The sequence below is a fragment of the Staurois parvus genome, unplaced genomic scaffold (assembly GCF_062004578.1).
Source record: "Staurois parvus isolate SC_StPar_1 unplaced genomic scaffold, SC_StPar_1.0 ptg001032l, whole genome shotgun sequence".
NCBI classification, from domain to species: Eukaryota; Metazoa; Chordata; class Amphibia; order Anura; family Ranidae; genus Staurois; species Staurois parvus.
The window spans coordinates 1470707-1498045 of NW_028318828.1; the positions used below are offsets into that span (position 1 = coordinate 1470707).

The 27339-nt window shown below is 47.0% G+C and overlaps 1 protein-coding gene across 6 annotated transcripts in view; it reads right to left on the bottom strand.

The window, feature by feature from the left end:
* The window catches only part of PACS2 (phosphofurin acidic cluster sorting protein 2), a 1098307-nt gene that overhangs the window by 569413 nt on the left and 501555 nt on the right, over window positions 1-27339 (bottom strand). The window lies entirely within an intron of this gene.

The following is a 27339-nucleotide window of genomic DNA, read 5'->3' on the forward strand; positions in this document are numbered from 1 at the left end:
AGTGCAGTTCCTGTACCAAAAAAACTAATACTATACCTATCTCCACATAGTGGATGCAGCACCATTTTTGATTACCATTTTTGGTAATCTGACATGCAGGTGTGCTGCAGCTCTTATATGGATGGATTCATCTATAGCACAGGTGTCAAACTGCGGATCACCAGCTGTTGAGGTACTACAATTCCCATCATGCCTGTGCCATTGGGAGCCATGCTTGTAACTGTCAGCCTTGCAAAGCCTCATGGGAATTGTAGTTCTGCAACAGCTGGAGGGCCGCAGTTTGACACCCTGATCTATAGGAATGCATGGGATGTTCCAGTTGTCAGTATCAACTAACAGTTGTGTGCTGTCCATATCATCATGCTTATGTAACTATATTGTGACAGAAACTACAAATAGGGCCACAAGTCAATGTACGACGCAGGCTCTGTTGGATTCTAGGATGAACAAGTATTGCAATATGTGCAAATAAACGATCCCTGCTATGCGAACTTTGGTAGCTGTGTTTATGCCCTTCAAGATGGAAGATAAAACAAATCCTAACACCTGAACAACATTTTTAAACCTTGACATGTTAGTAAAACTATACATATCAGCGCACCTGCTTAGTATATCCAGGTGGATTATACCGGTTTCTTTTTCTGGACAAATTGGGCTTTCATTTGGTGGTAAATGGTAATGAATATCACCTAACTTTATCACATTTATTTGATTTGATAATTTATTATCAAAGGAAAAAACTGGTCCAAACTAGTTTTATATATTGTGATATGTAGGATGATTAGCTCTAGTGGTAGATGCTTTCCAAGTGAGTCCACGCTAGTCAGAAACTCTTTTTCAGGGCTTGGTAGCCCACTTTTATTAAAAGGCAAGAAACAAAAACTCAAAAGTCCAAATTAAGCTTTCCCACACAGGGGTTCTTCTCCAGTGGTCAATACAAATGAAAAATGCTAAGCCTGGCTACTCTTTATTAGCACTGCTGGTCAGCAGTACCTCTGCTGGTATGGGTCTCCCAGACCATTGGCTATTCCTGGCCCACCGCCTCAGACTTCTTTAACGCACACAGCCTTGAGCCCTTTTGAGGCACTGTCAGGAATGGACTTGCCAGTAATGGTGGGACTCACCTGCCTTGTGGGCTGCAGTACCAGGGCTGGCCAGCGGGTGCTCTCAGCAATCAGAGACTCAACCCTGCAGTCAGCCAAAACACCTGAGGCTGATCACAGGTGTATTTAAGGGATGGCCAGACCTGCAGTCTGTGCCTTGGTGTGTGTTTTTCTATGGGCCCCTGTATCTTGTTACCTGCATTCCTGTTCCTGTCTGACTGATTCGTTGCCGACCCTGCCTGATCCGGACCTCTGCTGATTTCTCCTGTTTGATCCCTGGCTTGTGACCCCGACCATTCTCTGCCTGACCCCCTGTACCTACCTGCCCGTTAGTTGCTGTACCCGGCTCGTGACCTGACTACTCTCTGCCTGCTCCTCCTGTTCCTACCTGCCCGATTGTTATTGACCCGGCCTGCCTGACGACGCTTGCATTGTATGTATTGTTATCTGTGGGTGGTTTGGTTTGGTTTGTTTGCACTGTGTTATGTTTTAGTATTGCACTGCGTTTATGTATTGTTAGTATTAATAAATTATATTGTTTATAACATATTTATTTATTTATTTCAGGTACTTATATAGCGCCGTCAATTTACGCAGCACTTTACACATATATATTGAACATTCACATCAGTCCCTAACCCTCAAGGGGCGTACAATCTAAGGTCCCTAACTTACATTCATACATACACATATTAGGGCCAATTTAGACAGGAGCTAATTAACCTACCAGCATGTCTTTGGAGTGTGGGAGGAAACCGAAGTACCCGGAGGAAACCCACGCAGGCACAGGGAGAACATGCAAACTCCAGGCAGGTGGTTCCGTGGCTGGGATTCAAACCAACGACCCTAGTATCATATCTGAAGCCTGCGTTTCCCTGCGTCAGTTCACATACCTCTGGTCATACCCTGGAGCCCTGACAGGCACATAGCCTTGAGCCCTTTTGAGGCACACAGCACCCATCTCACAGAGACGCACAATGGCAGCCACTGCTCCAACTGCACTCTACTCCCCCCTGCAACCCTCAGCAGACCATCATTAGAGCTGTGAGCATCTGGGCCCATACCCTGCTGGTTAACTACAAAATCTGGACACTGGATTTTAGATTTCTGCCCTCCCAAGGCACTTTGAAATCTCCAAAAAACGGAGCCCCATCCAGCAATATCAAAATCCAGAGAGACCTGCAACAGCAGTTTTCTCCACTTAAAATCTAAGCTCCGCAGTTCTGCACTCTGCACATGTGCAGACCGTGTCCATTACCTGACCACTTGTACCTATTTTTATCCTGTGACAGGGCACTGCACTGTTACTATATGTATATATTCATTAATTTATAATAACAACCCAAAATAAACTCTCCTGCTCTTGTCAGTGTGTGTATATGTTATTTGTTTTCGCATGGCTCAGCATTTTGCTTTTTTTTTCATTGTTTTGCAAGGTTTATAGAATACAATGCAGTGTATGATTTGTGTCTTTATATGATTAGCATATTAAAGACACCCACCCGCAGGATAGTTAAGCAGGGGAATTACCTGAATACATTGTAGAGAGTGCCAGATTGGCCACCCTCCAAAGCCTTGTTAAATACCAACGCCTTGTTAGTTTCTGAGTTAACTCTGAGAGAAATGCAAATTTTTGCTTTATATACACTGCTCAAAAAAATTAAAGGAACACTTTGAGAACACATCAGATCTCAATGAGGAAAACTATCATGCTAGATATCTATACTGATATGAACTGGGTAACGTGTTAGGAACGTAAGGATGCCCCATCCTTTGATTGAAATGAAAATGAGCAACCTATAGAGGACTGAAATCAAAGACATTCCGTAAAACAAAGTGAAAAAAATGATGCAGCAGGCTAGTCCATTTTTCTGAAATTTAATTGCAGCAACTCAAAATTGTACTCAGTAGTTTGTATGGTGCCCCACATGCTTGTATACGTGACTGACGTCGGGGCATGCTCCTAATGAGATGACGGATGGTGCCCTGGGGTATTTCCTCCCAGATCTGGACCAGGGAATCACTGAGCTCCTGGACAGTCTGAGGTGCAAGCTAGCAGTGTAGGATGGACCAAAACATGATATCCCAGAGGTGTTCAATTGGATTTAGGTCACGTGAGCGTGGGGGCCATTCAATGGTATCAATTCAATCACCCTCCAGGAACTGCCTACATACTCTCACCACATGAGGCCGGGCATTGTCGTGCATCAGGAGGAACCCAGGATCCACTGCACTGGCATAGGGTCTGACAATGGGTCCAAGGATTTCATCCGAATACCTAATGGCAGTCAGGGTACCATTGTCTAGCCTGTAGAGGTCTGTGCATCCATCCATGGATATGCCTCCCCAGACTATCACCAAAACGGTCATGCTGAACGATGTTACATGCAGCGTAACATTCTACACAGCTTCTCCAGACCCTTTCACCTGTACACCTGTTAATCAGTTTCAGCTGCTTTGGTGTTAATGAAATTAACAACCCCCTCTGCTACTTAACTGATCAGATCAATATCCCAGAAGTTTAACTGACAAGTCAGTGCAGCCTTCCATTGTTATGTAAAATGTTGCTGCAAATCTTTCTGAGAGGCATGGATTTGCCAAAGGTTAATATTCCTTAGAGTGTATTATAGAACAACATTTGACGCTTTGCATTGCACTTGATGTAAGGCTTGGATGCAGCTGCTTGGCCATGGAAACCCATTCCATGAAGCTCTCTATGCAGTGTTGTGCTAATCTGAAGGCCACATGAAGTTTGGAGGTCTTTAGCTATTGACTCTGCAAACAGCTGGCAACTTCTGCACACTGCGTGCTTTAGCATGCGCTGTCCATGATCTGTCATTTTACGTAGCCTACTGCTTTGTGGCTTAGTTGCTGTTGTTTCCAGTTGCTTCCACTTTGTTATAATACCACAAACAGTTGACCATGGAATATTTAGTAGCAAGGAGATTACATGGATGGACTTTTTGCACAGGTGGCAACCTATCACAGTACCACACTTGAATTCACTGGGCTCCTGAGAGAAACCCACTCTTTCACAAATGTTTGTAGAAGCAGTCTGCATTGCCTAGGTGCACAATTTTATACACCTGGGACCATGGAGGTGATTGGAACACCTGAATCCAATGAGATTGTAAGCTCCAAGGAGCAGGGCTCTCAAATCCCTCTTGTATTGAACTGTATTGTTGTGTATTGTCTCCCGTTATATTGTAAAGCGCTGAGCAAACTGTTGGCGCTATCTAAATCCTGTATAATAATAATTTGGAGGGGTGTTCCAATACTTTTGGCAATATACAGGGCAGCACAGTGATTAAATGGTTAGCACTTCCGCCTGGCAGTACTAGGGTCATTGGTTTGAATCCCAACCATGGCAACACCTGCCTGGAGTTTGCATGTTCTCCCTGTGCCTGCGTGTGTTCCCTCAGGGTACTCTGGTTTCCTCCCACACTCCAAAGACATGGTGGTAGATTAATTGGATCCTATCTAAATTGATCCTAGTATATGTATATATGAATGTAAGTTAGGGACTCACATTGTACACCCCTTGAGAGTAAGGGGCTGATTTGAATGTAATTAATATATATATATATACACATATATATATATATATATATATACATACACACACAGTATCTCACAGAAGTGAGTTCACCCCTCACATTTTTGTAAATATTTTATTATATCTTTTCATGTGACAACACTGAAGAAATTACACTTTGCTGCAATAAAAAGTAGTGAGGGTACAGCTTGTATAACAGTGGAAATTTGTTGTCCCCTCAAAATAACTAAACACACAGCCATTAATGTCAAAACCGCTGGCAATAAAGGCAAGTACACCCCAAGAGAAAATGTCCAAATTGGGCCAAATTAGCCATTTTCCCTTCCTGGGGTCATGTGACTCGTTAGTGTTACAAGGTCTCAGGTGTAAATGGGGAGCATGTGTGTTAAATTTGGTGTTATCGCTCTCACTCTCTCATACTGGTCACTGGAAGTTCAACATGGTACCTCATGGCAAAGAACTCTCTGAGGATCTGAATAAAAGAGTTCTTGCCCTACATAAAGATGGCCTAGGCTATAAGAAGACTGCAAAGTCCCTGAAAATGAGCTGCAGCATGGTGGTCAAGACCGTACAGAAGTTTAACAGGACAGGTTCCACTCAGAACAGGCCTCGCCATGGTCGACCAAAGGAGTTGAGTGCATTCTCAGGATCATATCCAGAGGTTGTCTTTGGAAAATAGATATATGAGTGCTGCCAGCATTGCTGCAGAGGTTCAAGGGGTGGGGGGGCCAGCCTGTCAGATATATATATAAATATATACACATACATACATACATACACACACATACATATACATACATACCCTGTTCCAAATTATTATGCAAATGATATTTTTCTCATTTACCTATATAATTTATGTAAATAACAGTCAGAATAATTCTCATGTTATCAACTATTAAGAGTACAATTCAAATTTTATTGAACAAACCTTCTAATGAAGACAGTAATTTTTTAAAACATAAACTTACAATGCACTGTTCCAAATTAATACGCACAGTAAGTTTCAAAACACTTTATAGGTTGTAAAGAACTAAAAATTGTCATTTGTTGTGTTTGCAGCATATTTACTGAAATCAAAAGCTATTTCAATCAAACGTTTAACAACATTTTAACTTTTTAAACATTTTAACAGGTCACATTATATTTTAACATAGGACCCCTTATTTGATAGCAGCTTCACAAGTCTTGCATCCATTGAACTTGTGAGTTTTTGGACAGTTTCTGCTTGAATTTGTTTGCAAGATGTCAGAATAGCCTCCCAGAGCTGCTGTTTGGATGTAAACTGCCTCCCACCCTCATAGATCTTTTGCTTGAGGATGCTCCAAAGGTTCTCAATAGGATTGAGGTCAGGGGAGGATGGAGGCCACACCATGACTCTCTCTCCTTTTATCCCCATAGCAGCCATTGATGCAGAGGTATTCTTTGCAGCATGAGATGGTGCATTGTCATGCATGAAGATGATTGTATTACGGAAAGCATAGTTCTTCCTTCTGTACCAGGGAAGAAAGTGGTCAGTCATAAACTCCACATACTTTGCAGAGGTCATCTTTACACCTTCGGGGACCCTAAAGGGGCCGACCAGCTCTGTTCCCATGATTCTGGCCCAAAACATGACTCCACCACCACCTTGCTGACATTGCAGACTTGTTGGAACAGGGTGGCCGTCCAACCATCCACTACTCCATCCATCTGGACCATCCAGGGTTGCACGGCACTCATCAGTGAACAGGACTGTTTGAAAATTAGTCTTCATGTATTTTTCTGCCCAATGCAGCCGTTTCTGCTTGTGAGCATTGGTTAGTGGTGGCCGAATAGAAGGTTTATGCACAGTTGCAAGACTCTGGAGGACTCTACACCTTGATGTCCGTGGGACTCCAGAGGCACCAGCAGCTTCAAATATCTGTTTGCTGCTATGTAAAGGTATTTTTGCAGCTGCTCTCTTGATCCGATGCATGGATCTGGCAGAAATTTTCCTCAATGTGCCTTTATCTGCACGAACCCATCTGTGCTCTGAATCAGCCACAAATCTCTTAATAGTGCGATGATCACGCTTACGTTTTCGTGAAATATCAAATGTTTTCATACCTCGTCCAAGGCATTGAACTGTTTCACTCTTTTCAGCAGCAGAGGGATCCTTTTTTTTCCCCATATTGCTTTAAAATGATGCTCTGCTTAATAATGTGGAACACCCTCCTTTAGTAGTGTTTCCTTAAATTGGGCTCACCTGCCAATCTAATTATCACAGGTGTCCGAGATTGTTTTCAGTGATCAAAAGAGCCCTGAGACACAATGCCATCCATGATTTAAACTGAATAACAAAATATTTAATCTTTGTGACACTTAAATGGAATTTGCATAATAATTTGGAACAGGGTGTATATATATATATATATATATATATATATATATATATATATATATATATTGTAACGGGGTTGGCTCGGCAGTGGGTGTGTGTGACCCCCTGGATGGGTGCACAACACAAAAAGACAGGCACAGCACAACAACAGTGGAGGTGAAAAAACAGAAAGATGCAGTTTATTTACACTATGTACAAAAAATGCCAAACCAAAAAAACATCAAATTAAATCCTGGCCAACTTGGCTACTTACTGTACCAACAGCTTTCCCTAGCTACCCACTAGGTACAACCTGATGCTGTACCTAGTTGCTAGTAGTTGGAGGCTAGCCACACAGGCTTTTTTCTCTCTGCACACAGATCAGATGTTTTGCTCCCCAGTCAGTTCAGGCATAGATCTGGTTCCAGGTTGGAACAACTCCCTCAGCAAGCTGGGACGTTTTATAGCAGCCTTAATGAGCCCACTATCTTCAGCTGGGCTCATTACTCAGTGCTGAAGGACTCAGCACTTCCCTCTAGTGGAACAAATCCCCATAAAGTCTGAACCTTGGACAAATGTATCGTCCATCCAGGACGCAACCAGGTGATTTCACCTGCCTACTGTCACTATAAATATATATACACATATACATACACATATACATACACACATACTGTATGCTGCATAAATTGATGGAACTATATAACTGTAATAATAATAGTAATATAGTGTACCAGAGTCTGCCCAGGAATAGGTACAGAGATTATGCAACAGAGATCTAGTGGTGCAATCTAGACCAAGGTCTAAAATGTAGGATTTGCGCTCATTGACTTTATAATAAGAAACAGCGCTAAACCTATGTATGTAGGATGGTTTGTACTGAATCAAGTGAAGTAATAGGGTTTTTAATCATTATCACATCAGAGAAAAAATTAATTTTATGTTCCAAGTGGCCAATACAGAAACCAGAGATAGTTATGCTAGATCTAATGTGCTCAGCCAGTGGCTTCATCAATAAGTTAAATATGAGTGATGACAAGGGACAACCTTGACGGGTTCTGTTTGTGGTAACAAATGGTTTAAATAGCATCCCGATGTATTGACCTTAGCTGAAGGCGACATGTATAGGCTGTGAAGGCCGAGAATATGTGTCCTTGAAAGCCAAACTTATGGCAAGCAGTGACCTGAGATGGCCGGGTGCTAACTCCGCTCCTAACCACCTGGACACATCTGCACCTCCCGGCTGGACCGGAGGGTTTCCCACCTACCCCCAAGCCTTCTTCACACTCCCAGACCTAAATGGGGAAGCGTTTGCCGTCCACCCGGGTGTCAGGCGTCAGACGAACGGGTCGTGTGTGGGATGAGGCCTTCCCTCTGGAAGCCATCTTGGAGGCGCCAGCCTCAAGTCCAGGCTCGATCTTGCTCCTCCCGATGGAGGACTCCCAGCTGCCCTCTGGCATGGAGGATAGCTAAAGGGAACCACATCCTTCTGCCCATGCTCCACCCCTCCATGATGTGGAACTCCTCACCTGTTTTAAGGCCAAGTTACAGACAGAACTGTCCGAGGCCACCACAAAGCTCACCACCCACCTCACTAAAGAAGTTAACGAACTTGGATCCCGCACTAATGAGCTAGAAGACAAAAATGGATGTGGCCGCGACAGTACTGGAAAACTATGAACAGGACCTCACCGACTTACGAAAAGAGTTGGAGTCTACTTTGCGTCGATTGGAGGATTTTGAGAATCGGGCCCACAGGGGAAACCTGCCCCTAAGAGGCCTCCCTGAGACAAATCACTGATCTCACTTCCATGGCTACGGTGCTCTTCCAGGGATTGGTCCTGGCAATTCCCATTGACCAATGAACCAGCAAACAAAATGCTCCTGCGCTTGGGGATGGACTTGATGCAGGCTACAACCACATTAAGAATGTCCTGGAACATGCACACCATGCTGCCCTCAAATGGATCGGGGGAATCCAAATATACTGAAATGAGGAAAGAACAAAGAGAGGGTGCACAGGCCTAGTGCATTACCATAAACAATGTTTAATAAGAAATAAAATAGGTGTTGTACTCACAAACGAGAATAATGTGGCTCTGAGGAAGAGACAAGTCCTCGAAACGCGTCAGTATTTGGATGTCTACACTCCCCATTGCGGACTGTTACTCAGTGCGGTGTTGACCCAGCTGTTCTTTTATGATGTGTCTTGACTTTGTCGTTTGTGAGTACAACACCTATTTTTTTTTCTTATTAAACATTTTTTATGGTAATGCACTAGGCCTGTGCGCTCTCTCTTTGTTCTTTCCTAATTCCCATTGACCGCCTGGAATTTGATCGGATCCATTGTGCACTGGGCCCGAAAAAAGCTGATGGCCCTCCCCGGGACATTATTATTAAATTCACTTTCTACCACACGAAAGAGACCCTCCTGCAGGCTCAGAGCACTATTGTGAAACGATGCCCTATAAATCAGCCCTCCTTGCTAACCATATCTGTTTTCGCTGGGACTACCCGTTCAAGTTGGCCTTTGCTAACAAGGGACGTACCCATACGGTGACCACTCCAGATGAAGTCCTGTCTGCACTACATCTACTGGAGAAGCATTCCACTCCAATGCGGTCCCACATCACCAGATCACCGGCTCTACTTCTTGGTCATTCCTGGGAGAGGGTCCAGCACCGGAGACGTTCTCTTCCTTCAACCCCTCCAACGAAGGGCTCCCCTTGTTCTGACCCGGGTTGAATGGATCTTTCAGGGGCTGTGAGTACTTTCATATTGCCACACCAGGCCTGGAGTCACTGACTTTTCTCTTGATGGTCCTGGCCCCTGGGTTCCGAATCCTGGAACAGATGGTCCACATGCATCTACCTGCACTTTGTTGTTCCGCTGCCCTGCTCCTTTTTACCCCCATTCCCTTTCCCCCATGGCCCCCCCCTTGTCCCTTCCATTCTCCCCCTCCCATTCCCCTCCTGTTCCCTCCTTCCCCACCTGCTCTGTCCCCTCCCCTGCCGGGTCTGCTTTCCCACCCCTCTCCTCTTTTCCTTCCCCCTTTTCCCAATCCCCCTTCCTCTCTCTCTCCCCTTCCCCTCCCTTTTTCCCCCATTCGTTCCTCTCCCCTTCTCTTTTCTCCTCCTCCCCCCTCCCTCCCTCTGCCCCTCCTCTCTCTCTTTTCCTTCCCAGCCCCCCTCCCCCTTTTGTTCCTCTTTCCCCTTCTCCCTTTGCAGGTTAATTTTTGATGAAGCTGTGTGGGTACATCGTCAGCTCATCAGTGGAGCCGTGGGGACCCACCCGCCTCCAAGAGCCCAGCGCACAATTATGCTCTCACGGTCCGGTTGATGTCTGGTGTGGATTTAACCCCCGTGAGCGGAATTTCACTTCCTACTCTGACCCTCATCATAGCTTTTGTCAGCTTGATCAGATTTATGCCCTTTCGCCCCTTACACTTAGTCGACCGGGTCTGGATCCTCGAGTCACCCTGGTCGGAACACTACCCACTCGTTTTGACTGTCTCTCACAGGCGATTCCAGACCTTGATCACTTTGGCGGCTCAATGACTCCCTTCTCACGACACAGGACGCCTTCCTGCAAATACATTCTAACTTACAAGCCTTCTTTGTGGACAATGTGGGCTCCGAATCCTCGGCAATCTCCCTATGGGAAGCACTCAAGGCCGCAATGTGGGGGCACATTATTCAAGTTGCCTCCATATGTAAATGCAAACGGGAACGGAGGCTTCGAGATCTCACTGCTCAACTAGCAGAGGCAAAGGCGACCTGGAAATCTTCCCCTTCCACCCAGACATGGAAAGCCCGTGATAGCATTGCCGTGGAACTGGCTCTTCTGGCTTCCGACCAAGCAGAGAAAGCCCTTTGCTGGGCCAGGCATAAATATTTTTTTTCTGCTAATAAGCCAGGTGCTATGTTGGCCCGGAGGCTAAACTCTTCTGGTCGTCTCCGCAAGCCTGTCAAACTGTGTATGGCGAGCGGTGAACTCTCGTCTGACCCTGAAAACATAGTGGACTCCTTCGCTACTTTTCTCTCTTCCCTTTATTCCCAGCCTGTCCCTTTTCCTATCAAAGAGGCAGATGCCTTCTTTCGTGATCTTGACCTCCTGTCTCTACCGACATCAGCGTGTGACACGCTGAATGCTCCTGCTGCTGACTTGGAGGTGCTGCAGGCCATTAAGTCCATCCGACCCTTGAAGGCCCCAGGTGCGGATGGATTTTCTGGCCTTTATTACCACAAATTTTCTTAGCTTTTGGTTCCATATTTGACCGTCTACTAAAATGCAATGCGTGAGGGCAGCAGGCCTGCTCCTGACTCACTTCGAGCCCATATCTCCATGATACCAAAATCGATTACCGATGCTCATGAACCCCAAGCCTTTCACCCTCTCAGCTAAATGAGGACATTAAACTTTTAGGTAAAATTCTAAGTTCACGTGTCAATAAGTATTTACAAGCTCTAATCCACAGAGACCAGGTTGGTTTTGTTCCGGGCCGTCAAGCAGCAGATAATGTTCGGAAAGTAGTGCACCTTATTTCTCTTTTTTTATTAATCGCCACAATATTCCTGGGTTCCTCCTCTCGTTAGATATTTACAAAGTATTCAACACCCTCTCCTAGGATTACCTCTGCTACGTCTTAAATCGCTGGAGCTTTGGGAGCTCCTCTTTAGCCTGGCTCTTGGCGCTATATTCTACCCCAGAAGCTTCGGGCCGTTATGCTGCAACTCCCTATAACCAGGCGAACACGCCAAGGATGCCCTCTTTCCCCGACCCTTGAGCCCCTGGCGATTGCGATCCCAAATATCACAGGAATTCCCTACGCCGGAACATCATATAAAGTAAATCTTTTTGCAGATGATGCTTTTTTGACTCTGACCAACCCAATAACTACACTTCCTAATCTCCATTCTCTGCTTTCCTGCTTTACGGAATTTTTGGGCCTCCAAGTAGTTGGGCCCCACAAAATGACTGCTGTAAACGTTTCCCTTCCGGATCCCACGATTTCCCTTCTCCAATCTTCTTTTCCTCTTCCCTTACTTACCTTGGAGTGCAATTGACCCCTTCCTACTGTTCCCTCTTTGCTGCTTACTATTCCCTCTTGTGCACGTTAACTTCCCTTCTGCGCTCTTGGCATTTTCCCTCTCTTTCCTGGATAGAGCGGATCAACGCCATCAAGATGACGGTCCTTCCTAAATTCATTTATTTTTTCAGGACCCTTCCGATCCATGTTCCATCATTTTTTCTGCGTTGTCTTCAAAATAAGAGTCTGGCTTTCATTTGGGCCGACAAACCACCCTTTATGCCCATCGGTTGAGAGGGGGTCTTGGGGTCTCCAATGTAACAAAATATTACTTAGCAGCACAGATCTCCCAATTAACATTACTTCATGCTACCTCTGACATCGTACAATGGGTGTTATTGGAGAGTCCTGACTGTGCTCCTGTCACGGCCCTCCTTTGGCTCCCTCCTTTCTTCCGCCCTTCTCCTCTTAGCCCCCTCATCACTCATAGCCTGCGTGTTTGGGATTTAATTTTCCTCTCGGCCAAACTGATGTCCCCCTTTCTTCCTCTTCTCCCCTAACACAACCCCACTGTCAGGGATCCTCGATCCCCGCCGCGATGGTCCGGCGCAGGCGCAGTATGCCACCCTGTGCAGGGACGCGAGCTCTAGGTCCGGGCCAGTATGCGCTGGGCACCAATGGCAGCGCAGGGCGCGATATTTAAACGGCCCTGAGCTGTCATTCGGTGCCTTCTGGTCTTATCCTTGCCCTGCATCCTGTATCCTGAACCTGAACCTGAACCTGTAAGTTGCTGACCCGGATTGTACCTGACCACTGCTGAATTCTCCTGCCCAGACCCTTGCTTTGCCTGACCTCTCTTCCGTAAGTCCCCTATTGGATCTGACCTACTGTTGCTGACCTGGCGTGTGACCCGACTATTCTCTGCCCGCTGCCTTGTACCGTACTGTCCTTCCTGTTACCGACCCGGCTTGCCTGACTCTGCACTTGCTCAGCCATCCATCCATCCCTCTCAACGGGGTCTCCAGACCTCCTCATATCAGGCTCTCTCCCGTGGGAGCCCCTGGCGAACACCCCTACCACTGACGGGTATCCTCAGTAAGCACGACCTGGTCCCGGGGTACTCCAAGTCCATCCCCACCATCAGGGGCCCTGGTGAACAAGTATTCTGGGACTTAGACTCCGTGCGCTGGGGACGCCTGATTAGTGGAGTGCTAGTGGTGTCGCCGGGCGGTCCTTTACAGTACCAGAAGGCCATGACTGAGCCTAGAGGAGGGCCCTCCCCGCTGGAAGAAATTTGCAGGCATCTATCTAACCTGACGCAGGCCGTAGCAGCCCTGTAGGATAAATGTATGCAGCTGGAGAACCGCTTCCAGACCTGCTCCCTATCTGACCCAGCCCCACAGACCCCGGTTTCTGCACCCCCGGCTGCTCTTGAGCCAGCATCAGGGGCCTCCGCCCCGCTACCTATGGCGGAACCCGGGTACCCTTACCGGAGCGTTTCCACGGGGACTGCACACGCTTCAGGTCATTCCGTGAATCCTGCCTCCTATTTTTTGAACTTCAACCCCGTACCTTTTTGACTGAATCAGTGAAGGTGGGATTTATAATCTCACTGTTGCAGGGCGAACCCCAAGATTGGGCCCATCGGCTAAGGGGAAACAATGACCCACACCTAGGAACAGTCAAGGATTTCTTTGAGGCGATGGCCATCCTATATGATGACCCGCAGCGGGCTGCCTCTGCCGAAGCAATCTTATACACACTCCGACAGGGCCGTCGGGCGGCAGAGGAATACGCCTCAGAATTTAGGCGCTGGATGGGGGACACTCGCTGGAACGAGTTTGCCTTGTTGCACCAGTTCCGCATGGGGCTATCAGAACCCCTAAAGGATGAGCTGGCCCGGGAAGAGGTTCCCGAGTTATTAGAGGACCTAATTGCCCTGACGATAAAAATTGACCGACGACTGCGGGAATGCAGGTTTGAGAGGTCCGGCCAGGGTCGTGGAAACAACTGGGGTCCATTCCTAGGCCCCAGCCAACCACCCAGACCAAGTATCCAGAATCCACTTCCAGGAGATGTTCCAGAACCCATGCAACTAGGCCTGGCTCGGCCCAAATTATCGCCAGAAGAACACCAGCGGAGACGCTCTGAGAACCTCTGCCTCTACTGTGGGGAAGCCGGTCATATGGTACGATCCTGCCCTCAGAAAATGAGTAAGTGTACCTCTTTTTCTTCTTTGTCTATTGGCAATGTCAGTCCTTCCCAATACTTAGTTGTGCCCCTCTCCTTTCAGCTTCCAGAAAGGACCGTGGAAGTGACAGCCATAATTGATTCGGGGGCATGCAGTTGTTTTCTGGATTTAGACTTTGCTTGTCAGCAGAAAATTCCCCTCCAACCCAGAAAGAGGGGTTTTAACATATTTTTAGCCGATGGTTCCCAGATAAAATCAGGAGTAGTTAATCAGGAAACTCCCCCCATTGCCACTACCATTGCCAACCAACACCAGGAATTCCTCCGCCTGGATGCCATTGCATCACCTCTTTTCCCAGTCATTTTGGGGCTCCCTTGGTTACGGGCCCATAACCCCCAAATTGACTGGGAAACCGGGTCAATCTTGTTCCCTTCCCCATACTGTCAGGAACACTGTCGCACTTCAGGCCCGGCAGGCCCCCAGGTCCTCCTATGCTCCGAGGGGGAATCTGATCTGAAACAGGTTATTCCCACAGCATATCATGAATTCCTGGACGTGTTCAGTAAACGGGGAGCAGATACCCTGCCCCCCCACCGCCCGTATGACTGTCCCAGCGACCTGTTACCCGGCTCTGAGATCCCTTTTGGGCGAATTTTTCCCCTATCTGAACTTGAATTGGGGGCCCTAAAGGAATATATAGAGGACAGTCTCCAGAAGGGGTTCATCCGTCCCTCCACTTCACCAGCAGGGGCGGGGATCTTCTTCGTGGAAAAAAAAGACAAATCTCTGAGACCATGTATTGACTACTAGGAGCTGAACAGGGTCACAATTAAAAATCGTTACCCATTACCGTTGGTGCCAGAGTTATTTCAGAGCCTGAAGGCTGCGGTCATTTTTACTAAACTTGATCTAAGGGGGGCGTACAACCTAGTTCGCATAAGGGAGGGGGACGAGTGGAAAACGGCGTTCCGTACCCGGTTTGGGCACTTTGAATACCTGGTCATGCCATTTGGCCTGTGCAATGCACCAGCCACATTTCAACATTTTGTAAACGATATTTTCAGGGATTACCTGGACATTTTTGTTATCGTTTACCTAGACCAGGGGTCTGCAACCTTTAGGACATAAAGAGCCACTTGGACCCGTTTCTGAAGGGTAAAAAAAGACTGGGAGCCGCAAAACCATTGCAACATTTAAAACAAATCTGACACTGCATATATTGCAAAAAGCGCTCTGGTCATGAAGGGGGTTTAAGGGCCCAGTAAGCAAAGGGTTAATCAGGGCCACAGTGTATCGTCATAATCACAATCATAGCCTTAGGTCAGTGGTGGGCAACCTTTTTTTTCAACTGAGCCAAATCTCGCCAAAACCACGATTGAAATTTATTTTGAGAGACACATTTTTAAAACTGAAAATACATCCCCCATATAGTAATTCATCCCCCATAGTAATTCATCCCCCATATAGTAATTCATCCCCCATAGTAATTCATCCCCCACATAGTAATTCATCCCCCACATAGTAATTCATCCCCCACATAGTAATTCATCCCCCACATAGTAATTCATCCCCCCTATAGTAATTCATCCCTATAGTAATTCATTCCCCATATTGTGTTAATTCACTTACCTTTGCTCCGCGCGTTCCTCTCCCTGTGTTCCCGCGCCGTTCCGGTCTTCAGGGCGGACTGTGAGAGGAGAGGAGTTTGTCACGCTGCCCCGCCTACATCCTGACAGCCAATGTTTGGAGGAGGGAGGGGAGCGGGCGCCCGGCACACAGAAGAGCCGCATTAAAGAGTGTAAATAGCCGCGGCTTGCCGACCACTGCAGCTACGGCAACCCTATTGCCTGTCACCTGGTGGGCAGTGTGCTCCGGAGCCGCAGCAAAGGTGAAAAAGAGCATGCTCTGGAGCCGCGGTTTGCCGACACCCGACCTAGATGATATACTGATTTTCTCATCCTCCCTGAAGGATCACAGGATACATGTGGCAAGGGTGTTGGGGCGGTTGCGTCAGCATGGGTTATCCGCCAAGGCAGATAAGTGTTGCTTTGAGCAACCTAGCATTACGTTCCTGGGGTTGATTATCTCCACCGCGGGGGTCACAATGGACCCTCAGAAAGTCTCTGCGATTTTGGAGTGGCCGGTACCAGCGGACAAAAAAGGCGTCCAGCGGTTTATCGGTTTTGCAAATTTTTAATTAAGAACTTCTCGGGTCTGGTCTCTCCCATAACTCAGTTGACCAAGCTTGGAACCCGGTTCAGATGGACGCCGGAGGCTCAAGAAGCCTTTGAGGCCTTGAAGAAGCTCTTTACTTCGGCACCCATTCTGGGACGCTGCCCTGCCATACATCTTGGAAGTAGACGCATCAGAGAATGCGGTGGGGTCCATCCCGTCCCAGCGAAAGGGCACCAAAGAATTACTCCATCCCGTAGCGTTCTTCTCGAGGAAACTTACCCCAGCCGAGAAGAATTACGATATCGGCGATCGGGAGTTGTTGGCCATCAAAACAGCACTCGAAGAATGGAGGTACCTGCTAGAAGGTGCCTCGCACCCCATCTTGATCTTCACAAATCACAAAAATCTCGAGTACCTAAGGACCGCCAAACGTTTACGCCCACGGCAGGCAAGATGGGCATTGTTCTTCTCCAGGTTCATTTTTCACATCACGTATAGGCCCGGATCTAAAAATACGAAACCCGATGCACTATCTCGCATGTTTGAAGACTCCAAAGAAGAACCGGTACCTGATACGATTCTGTCTTCAGGAAATTTCTTGGCGCTCCAGACGGACCTTCGGTCCAAGCTATTGGAGGCATCCACGGCTGCGTCAGTCCCAGTTGGTGTGTCCCTCCAGAACAAGGGGGGACTCCTATGGAAGGATGGGTTGGTCATGGTCCCTGAAGAGGTCCGAACCCTTGTCCTGGGACATTGCCATGACCACCCGATGGCGGGACATTTTGGCCCAGCCAAGACCCTGGAGCTTCTCCAACGCTCTTTTTGGTGGCTGAGTATGGCCAAGGATTGTAAACTATGTAAGATCCTGTACCATCTGCCAGAAAAACAAGCCATCGAGGAACAAGGCTTGGGGACTGCTGCGTCCTTTGCCGATTCCTGAACGACCTTGGCAAAGGATCGTGATGGACTTTATAGTCTAGCTCCCACCATCCCAAGAACACACCGCGATCTTCGTGGTCATCGATTGATCATCGAAAATGGCTCACTTTGTACCATTAAGGAAGACTCCGTCTGCGTCCGAGACTGCGCGAATATTCACCCGGGAAATCGTAAGATTACATGGAGTCCCGGAGGACATTGTCTCTGATCGTGGGGTCCAATTCACATCTAGATTTTGGAGGGCCCTGTGCAAGGCCCTGGATATCAAGTTATCCCTCTCCTCTGCTTTCCACCCTCAGACCAACGGACAGACCGAGAGGACCAACCAGACCCTAGAACAATACTTGCGTTGCTACACGTCCTTCCTTCAGGATAATTGGTTACCACTTTTACCTTTAGCGGAATTTGCATATAACAACGCAAGCCATTCAGCAACAGGGCAATCTCCGTTCTTCTCTAACTACGGATTTCACCCTGTCTTTCTCCCTGGTTTGGTCTCTGAATGCCCAGTTCCGGCAACACAAGACGCATTAACCTTCTTCTCCTCGAACAACAAAGTACTACAGGAAGCCATCGCTCGGGCCCAGGAGGACAACAAGAATGCGTTTAACAAGAAACGAAGGGGGAATCTGGTGCTGAAGCCTGGGGATAAGGTATGGTTGGCAACAACCAACTTGAGAATGCTTTGTCCCTCGAAGAAATTGGGACCTAAATTTGTGGGGCCTTTTTGTGTCAAGCGAATGATCAACGAGGTAACATATGAACTTATCCTTCCTGAAACATTCAAAATTCATCCTGTTTTCCACGTGTCCTTACTTAAACCTGTGATCCCGGATACCTTCCCAGAACGAGAATCCAGACCTCCGGAGGCCATAACGGTGGAGGGACAAGAAGAATATGAGGTGGAAACGATCCTGAAGTGCCGAAGAAGGGGGGGCCAGACCGAATTTCTTATAAAATGGAAGGGCTATGGCCCCGAGGACAATTCTTGGGAACCAGCCCATAATGTCCATGCACCCAGACTTGTTCGGAGGTTTCTTCGTGACCACCCGTGGTGGAGAGATCAGGTGGGCATCCGGAGGTTGCCCGTAGGGGGGAGCAATGTCAGGGATCCCCTCGATCCCCGCCGCGATGGTCCCAGCGCAGGCGCAGTATGCCGCCCTGTGCAGGGACGCGAGCTCTAGGTCCGGGCCGGCCGCGGCTTCTACTGCGCATGCACGAACTCGCGCGCCACGGCCGGCCCGGACCTAAAGCTCGCGTCCCTGCACAGGGCGGCATACTGCGCCTGCGCTGGGACCATCGCGGCAGGGATCGAGGGGATCCCTGACATTGCATGCGCAGTAGAAGCCGCGGCCGCCCGCTGGGCACCAATGGCAGCGCAGGGCGCGATATTTAAACGGCCCTCAGCTGTCATTCGGTGCCTTCTGGTCTTATCCTTGCCCTGCATCCTGTATCCTGAACCTGTACCTGTGAGTTGCTGACCCGGATTGTACCTGACCACTGCTGAATTCTCCTGCCCAGACCCTTGCTTTGCCTGACCTCTCTTCCGTATGTCCCCTATTGGATCTGACCTACTGTTGCTGACCTGGCGTGTGACCCGACTATTCTTTGCCCGCTGCCTTGTACCGTATTGTCCTCCCCATTACCGACCCGGCTTGCCTGACTCTGCACTTGCTCAGCCATCCATCCATCCCTCTCAACGGGGTCTCCAGACCTCCTCATATCAGGCTCTCTCCCGTGGGAGCCCATGGCGGACACCCCTACCACTGACGGGTATCCTCAGTAAGCACGACCTGGTCCCGGGGTACTCCAAGTCCATCACCACCATCAGGGGCCCTGGTGAACAAGTACTCTGGGACTTAGACTCCGTGCGCTGGAGACGCCTGATTAGTGGAGTGCTAGTGGTGTCGCCGGGCGGTCCTTTACACCCACACCTTTGCCTGGTGGCCCACTCAAAGCTACTCTCATGTATGTCACTTTTTGAACTCTCATTCGTTTCCTTCCTGGTCCTCTATTTGTGAAACTCATGGAGCCCCATTGGCGGAATAGTAATATTATATACAGCTCAGGTTCATTTTGCTCTAGTTGGGAAACTCTTTTGTTGAAGGCTAATCTGTTTACATGTCACTTACCGTATTGTACAGTATATCTGACAATTGGCCCCCTGCAAGGAACCTTATTTTCTAAATGTTTGTATCTTGTTTTTTTTTTTCAAACAAGAAAAAAGAGAAAACACTAATAAAAATGATTGTACCAGAAAGCCAAACTTACCGAGCACCTCCTGAAGGTAGGGACAGTGTATTCTGTCAATGCCTTCTCAGCATCCAGTGATAGATGCAGAGAAGGTGGTTCTTGTATATTCAGTATGGTTCAGCCTGATTAGTTGTAGTGTATAAGCAAAGGCATTAGGTCTAGTGGCTAGTAACTTAGCATAGATCTTTATGTCTAAATTGAGTAGAGAAATGGGTCTGAAATTTTGGTGGTTTACTTCTCTGGCTTTGGAAGTGGTATTATGAATGCTTTTAATTTTTCTGGAGGGAAAGAACATTGCACATTTGGGTCATATAGGGTGCTAACGTTGTTGCAAACTGTTTATAATATTCTCCTGTAAGGCAGTCTAGCCCAGGAGATTTGTTCTAGAGTAGAGTCGATATAATGACAAGTATTTCCTGAAATTCGAAAGGGGCGTTTAAAGAGGATCGTTGTGCCGGTGTTAGGGAAGAGAGATTGAGGCATTCCTACAGGAAATCAATCTCACAATTGGATGGTTAACCACTTCCAGACCGGACACTTTTACCCCCTTCCTGTCCAGGGCAATTTTCAGCTTTCAGCGCTATCACACTTTGAATGACAATTGCGCAGTCATGCAACACTGTACCCAAATGAATTTTTTACCATTTTTTTGAGAGAGATAAAGCTTTATTTTGGTGGTATTTATTCACTGCTGTTTTTTTTTTTTTTTTGCTATGTAAATGAAAATGTCCAAAAATTTTGAAAAAAAGTTTTTTTATAAAATTTTGCAAATAAATATTTCATCATAATCTTTGCCAAAATTTATTCCGTTATCTTTTTAGTAAAAAAAAATAAAAACCAAATTGGTTTATAACCAAAAATTATAATTTTTTAAACATTTTTTTTACATTTTTATTTTTTTATATTATTTTTTTTATTTTTTTTTTACATACTGTCACACTAGCAGTACAGTGTCACCATGGTGACACTGTACTACTTGTGAGGGGGGGGGGGGGGTTGAAAATTTTTTTTTTTTTTTTTACACCGATTGCTTTTACACCCATATAGGATGTAAAAGCAATCATTTCTCTTTCTCTCTGTGTGCAGTGATTGGTCACAGCTTGTCACATGGTACAAGGCTGTTGTGAATAGCCTTGTACTATGTGACCTCTGTGAGCATTCACAGATTTCACACGTAGTAAGCAATGATGTCACAAGTGACATCTTGCTTACTACTTTGCATGTGATCACTGATTGGCCAATCAGTGATCACATGATCGGGACCACGTACAGAGGTCCCGTCTGACGATCAGTGTTTCACTGTGTCCGGAGGACACAGCGGGCACCGGATCGCGGTGCTGCACGCTCCGAGGGAGCGCGCACAAGCAGGGTGCGGGGAGGCCGTTTATAAACGGCCACCCGACCCTGCACTGCCACCGTCCGGCCGTTTATATGCAATGGCCGGTCGGGAAGTGGTTAAGAGGATGAATGGTTATACTTTTAGGTTATACAAAGAATTGTAATAGTGGCTGAAAGCACTGCTATAGCCTGTAGATCTATACGTTTTTCTTATGGATTGTCTTCATTAGTTTGGACAGGAAATGAATCAGACGTGTATTGGGTGCCTAAATGTTCACCAAGATATGTGGGGTGTAATCTAAGGTGCAGACTATGGCTAGGTATCTGCCATCAGAATCAGCAAGGCTGTCATGGAGGCTGAAGGAGATTGTGTTTTTGACCGCAACCAATACCCTGTTTTTCTTCTCAGGGCCACAGGCTTTGAAGATATGGGGGAAGCATTTGTTGGTACAATGAGGCTCGGCATTGGTTTTTTGCTTCTTGTATGCAAACAATATCACACTGGGATTCTTGTACCATGCAACAGAGGAAGGCACTTTTGGTGGGGTGGTTCAGCGCCTTGGCATTAAGGGACAGAAGGTTTCAGCATCTCGGCAGAGAGGTTGGTTGGTCATGCCTCACAGTTAAAAGAAAGGTACGGAGGCTCTCACTGGTAGAAGGAACAGGTCTCAGTCAATGAGTGATGAATGACTGCCAAAATAGGAGAACAATATGAATCTTCTAGATTTCTGAATGTTCCCAGAAGTGATGTAGGGCCAGAAAACGAAAAAAAAGGCAGTTGAAAACACTTTTTTAGACTGTCAATATTCAAATATACCTCAAAAAAGGAGGCACAGAAGGCAAAAAAAAAAAACAAGCAGGAAAATCAACAGAATGTAACATGAAGACTGCTGAGTAAAATCTGGGGTGTAAGTTCTGGAGGCGAATTGCAACAAGCATGGAGCTGAACTGGAACATATTGTCTATAGCTACTGTCATAGTGTATTGTGTCACTTAGGCTTGTAATGGTGTTTTTTGAAGGGATAGTGCCAAGATGATGAAGATGCGCCTGCCCTGGATGAAATCTCCTGTTCCTGGGGGTTGTGGAATGATTCAGCATGAATGGAGCAGTTTAAGGCCTTCTTCAACAGACAAAATAGCATAACCGGATATCGTATGTACTCTCCAGCGCCTCAGGATATGCACAGCCAAAAGGGAAGCCAAGGGTACCAGGACAGCGAAAACCAAAGGAAATGCTTCAGGGGTGCAGCCCTCCTCAGATGGGGAAATCAGCCACTGGATAAAGAGAAAACAGGTGACACCTAGTGCACTATCCAAGGTTTATTGTAAGGAGAGAAAGAATAATAAAAACATACTCACAGACGAAGCATGTATCTAAAAAGCATAGAAAAATGACAATGGCCACAACGGCAGGCGAGGTGTTCTCACTGTCAGTCCGGTCAAATGGCTGATGCGTTTCAAATCCCTTTCCTCAGAGCTGATGACCAGCCTCTGATGCAGATGTGTGATGAATGGAAAGTGGGAGCCTTGCTGGTGATGGCTGAGTGGGATGGTGTGGGAGTGTGCTTTATGCCTGTGGGCAAATGGCAGCCATTTCTGCTGTATATTGGGTCAACATGAAAGTAAAAACATTGTGAAGGGAGCATCTCTTTCATTATGGTGTCTAGCTCCAGTTGGTTTCCAGTGGGGAAGAATGCTATGGGGGACTGCAGTAAAGCTTGTGATGAGGCAATGTCTTGTAGATGGCTCACCTCTCTGTCCAGGGAGTCTGAATCCCAGTGCATCCACATCTTGGCAGGGCTACTGCTTGCAGGAGAGGTTGGTGGGGATGGAGAGAAGGCAGAGGAATCCACCTGTGCTGCAACTGTTAGCAGATCTGCATCAAGAAGGGCAGTGTAGGAGTCCTCTCTAATGTGTGGGGGTCGTTGTCACCATCCTGTCTCCATCGTCTCGCCGGCTGCGAGAAGAATGCCAGAATGAACGTAGACTGCTGTTAGCTGGGTGACCTGAGCCGCCTGGCGGTATCTCGCCAAATGGGGGAGGCGCAGCCCCCCAGTTGTTTTGTGGGCAAGGAGAACTTGCTTTGAAAGTCTGCGGCCTGTTCCACCCCACATGTAATGGATAATTCTTAGATTGAAATTTAGGGAGATCTGAGTCAACAATTGCTATAGGCAAGAGCGTCATTTTAACGGAATAAATTCTGCCCAACAGGACATATCATGAGTCGCCCTCCCATGAAGGTCCTCTTCTAATTTCGTATATAGTGGAGGGTAGTTTGCCTTATATAGGGAAGATAAAAAGGGCATTAGTCGAATTCCCAGAAATGGAACAAAGTCAGTTCTCCAGGTAAAGGAGAACACTTCCTGCAATCTAATACCAAGGGCAAAGGGAAATTGATATTCATTACGACCGGTTTTGTTTGTTAACCTGGAGGACTGAAACTTGTCCAAAAGGTATGTAAGAGTCGGGTTAAGTTGGGCAAAGAAATCAGAGATGATTTAATAAGAAGTAAATCATCCCAAAACAATGCACATTTGTGAATTTGTCCATTGCTGTCCACCCTATTGATGTTCAGGTCCGACCAAATCAAGATCGCTAAAGTTTTAATTTATAGTGAATATAAGAGGGGGAAAAGGGGCACCCATGTCTAGTGCCCCTCGCAATCAGCATAGGGTCCAAATGGAAACCTTGAAGTTGCACTTTCACCACTGGTCTTGTACAAAGCATCCACAAAAGGGTGAGAAAGCTGGCTCCGAAATCCTATATGCTTCCAAGAAGGTCAAAATGGTACTGCCAGGGGGCACATTTGCAGAGGCTGAAGATGGCAGACGTGTTCTAGCTCCACTCCGCTTCACAGCTCTCTCTTCCAGCTTCTCCGGAGCTCACAACAGCTTACACTCGCAGAGGTTGCATCAGTACCGGACTCCGTGATCCTTGCAGATACTAATGGGCAAAAACAGGCGTCAGAAGAACCCTCCGTCACCCGTCAAGCAGCTGCAGCCTACACATATGGATAGATAAGTGTTGCGGGCCACATCCCCGGCATCGAGTGACCACACAACCCCAATGGCAGAACCGGATGATCGGCCAGGCCGAGAGGTGGAGGTGACACACCACTCTGCTCTGTCTCCCTCTTCCATATCTCACAGCAGACATTCTGGATGATAATTTACACAGCCTTTTGCAAAGTCTGACCCATACTATATCGGCAGCAGTGGAGAAAATAGCACAGGAGTTTAGAGCGGAGATAGCGTTTGGTGGAAGAACGTACAGACCACTTAGAAACCAAATTTGATGATCTGGTGCAGTATGTACAGGTGAAATTAGAAAAATTAGAATATCGTGCAAAAGTTAATTTATTTCAGTAATGCAACTTAAAAGGTAAAACTAATATATGAGATAGACTCATTACATGCAAAGCAAGATAGTTCAAGCCGTGATTTGTCATAATTGTGATGATTATGGCTTACAGATCATGAAACCCCAAATCCACACTCTCAAAAAATTAGAATATTGTGAAAAGGTGCAATATTCTAGGCTCAAAGTGTCCCACTCTAATCAGCTAATTAAGTCATAACACCTGCAAAGGGTTCCTGAGCCTTTAAATGGTCTCTTAAGTCTGGTTCAGTAGGAATCATAATCATGGGAAAGACTGCTGACCTGACAGTTGTGCATAAAACCATAATTGACACCCTCCATAAGGAGGGAAAGCCTCAAAAGGTAACTGCAAAAGAAGTTGGAAATTTTTTTATTTGAAAAAAAAACAAAAAACTTGCAACCAGCAACAATTTTTATACAAAAGGCGGATTACCCTCCTATAATAATACCCATAACAGACAAAGAAAAGCCTGATCATTAGGACCAGGACATATAATTTTTACCTACTTAAGGATCTTGTCTTTATAAACCTCCATTTTTACAGGAAAAAGTAAACAAGACAACCAAGGAAGACTTTAACAGCCTACCTATTATCCTTCTATACATGCTTTCCACAGCTTTTAGCCCTTTACAGGGGAAGACACACTTGTATCAAGCGTACCGGCCTTTCTGGCCTACCAACCTATACCCACAACTTACCCCTTACCCGGGGAAGCCTTATACATTATAAATTAGCCTCTACAGCTTTTAGAAAACATAACAACAAACCTAATACATTACCCAACGAAGGTTAAGAAACCTAGACCATCAGGCATGTGTAGCCATCTTTCAAAAAATAACCTACAGACAAAAATCTAGGGTGGGTGAAAAAGGAGAAAACACAGGACAGCAACCCCACCAAGAGATCAACAGACTGCCGCTACAGGCCTGATAATCCTCCACACCTTTATCCAGACCCTTCGCCACAGCCTGTCTTTCTCAAGACCCCGAATTTTCCCAACCTCACCAAGGATGTCACGCACCACTACCTGGATAGGAAGGACCTTCTGCTGCAAGGAGACCTGACACCGTGCATTCCACGTGTAAATAACGGACAACTAGACAAACTAGAAAAAGTGTATTTAAATCATACCCAGTATGACTTTCTAATGCCCCATATACCCACTCTGCATAAGACATGCAGTGCAGGAAGGGGATGTCTAGAGCCCTCCCCACCTCTTTGTACACCTCTACATTGAAGGGACACTGAAGCAAGAAGTGGTCCATACTTTCCACTTAACCCCCACACTCCGTCCTCGGACAACCACGGTCCTCCAGAGAACGGTGCTTCAAGTTTCCCCTCACATAGAGCCTGCCATGGAATGCCTTCCCCTCAGCGGCGTATCTGAGGCATTCAAAGTCACAGTTAATAAAAAGGTGGTCGGAAAACTCCACCGCCTGACACTCAGGTGCCGAGTCCCCATTAAAAAAAAAAAACCTATCTATCCTGCTCTCACTTCTACCTCTCCTATATGTGAACCCCATGCTGTCTGGGCTGCACTTAATTAAGGCGTCCTCTAGACCTGCTTCCCTATCGCATTTAGGAAAATGCTGTCATATCCCAGCCTGTCGTTGGAGCCTCTCCTGTCTTTGGGCCTAGTGATGGTGTTAAAATCACCTCCAAAGACAACCTGCCGGGACGTAAAAAGAAATGGCTTAATCTTTGTAAAAAGGCATTTCCTGTCCCACTTTCACTGGGGACCGTATACATTAATTAAACGCAGTTCTTCGTATACATTAATTAAACGCAGTGCCCTTTCACAAGGACGTCCATGACCAAAACGCCTTCCAATCTCCACCTCAAGAACCCGCCGGCACGTTACCATGCCGGAAAAAAGTACTGCAACTCCGCTGTAAGGCTTAGCCGCAAGAGACCAAAAAGAGGGGCCACACCTCCACTCTCTTTTTGCCAGATGTAAATCGGCCAGGCAATTAAGCCGGGTCTCCTGCAAAAACAAAACATCAGCTCCAATCCCGCTGAGCAAAAATAAAGCTGTACTACGAGCTCTTGATGATTTGATGCTGGCAACATTAATGGTTGCCACCTTTACCGGAGGGGGAACTGCCATTAAGATGCTTGAGATGGTCGTTTCTTAACCTTTGTTTTCCCAACCTCAGAAGGGGGCCTCGCCCTCTTGAGAGAGCCCCCTTGTTCCTCATCTTCCATTGGGGAAAGGGACTCACCTATGTCCCCATCTTCCCCCGACATGGTCCCAAACTTGTTAGACAAAGGAATCTCCTCCACCTCCAATGAGGAGGAAGATGAGGCGGGGGAGAGCACAGGCTTGTTCCTACCCCCCCTTCCCCACCACAGACCACCCATCTCCGTTGTCCCCCCCCCCCCTGCCCCCTCAACCCCCAGGCCAGAACCCAAATCCTCCTGATTACTACCTGAAGCCACAGAGTCCCTCTCCCGACTCAAATGGCGATGGGAGAGCACCACCGGGGGAGCAGGCACCAAGGGCCCTCCAACACCAGCACCCTTAGCTGCCTCCCAGATTTTTGACTGACCTGAAGAGGGGGATACCCGAGGGGGGCAGAAAACACCTGGGAAGGTACATAAACAGGGTGAGACTATAACAGGAGGAGGGACAGACATCAGGGGACGCACTAGGTGCCACTGAAACTGGAGCAGCCACCGACTCAACAGAAACCTGCCTTGCAATTGCCTCACTGGCATCCTCAGCCTCCATTCTGGCCAATTCCTCCACTATCCCAGGCATGTTGTGCAGGGCCTCTGGACAACTAGTGAAAGAAAGGCCAAGCTCCTGGCAGAGATTGCATCTGATTTGGTTGCAGTCTCTGGCCACATGACCAATCTCCTGACACAATGAGCACTTTAAAACACTACAACCTGATGCAAAATGCCCTTTGCTGCCACACTTGTGACACAGCTTAGGCTGACCAGCATAAAATATCACCAGCCTATCCTTACCTAGGAAGGCTGATGATGGGATATGGCTGATGACATTCCCCACTACTTTCAGCCTCACTGTTGTG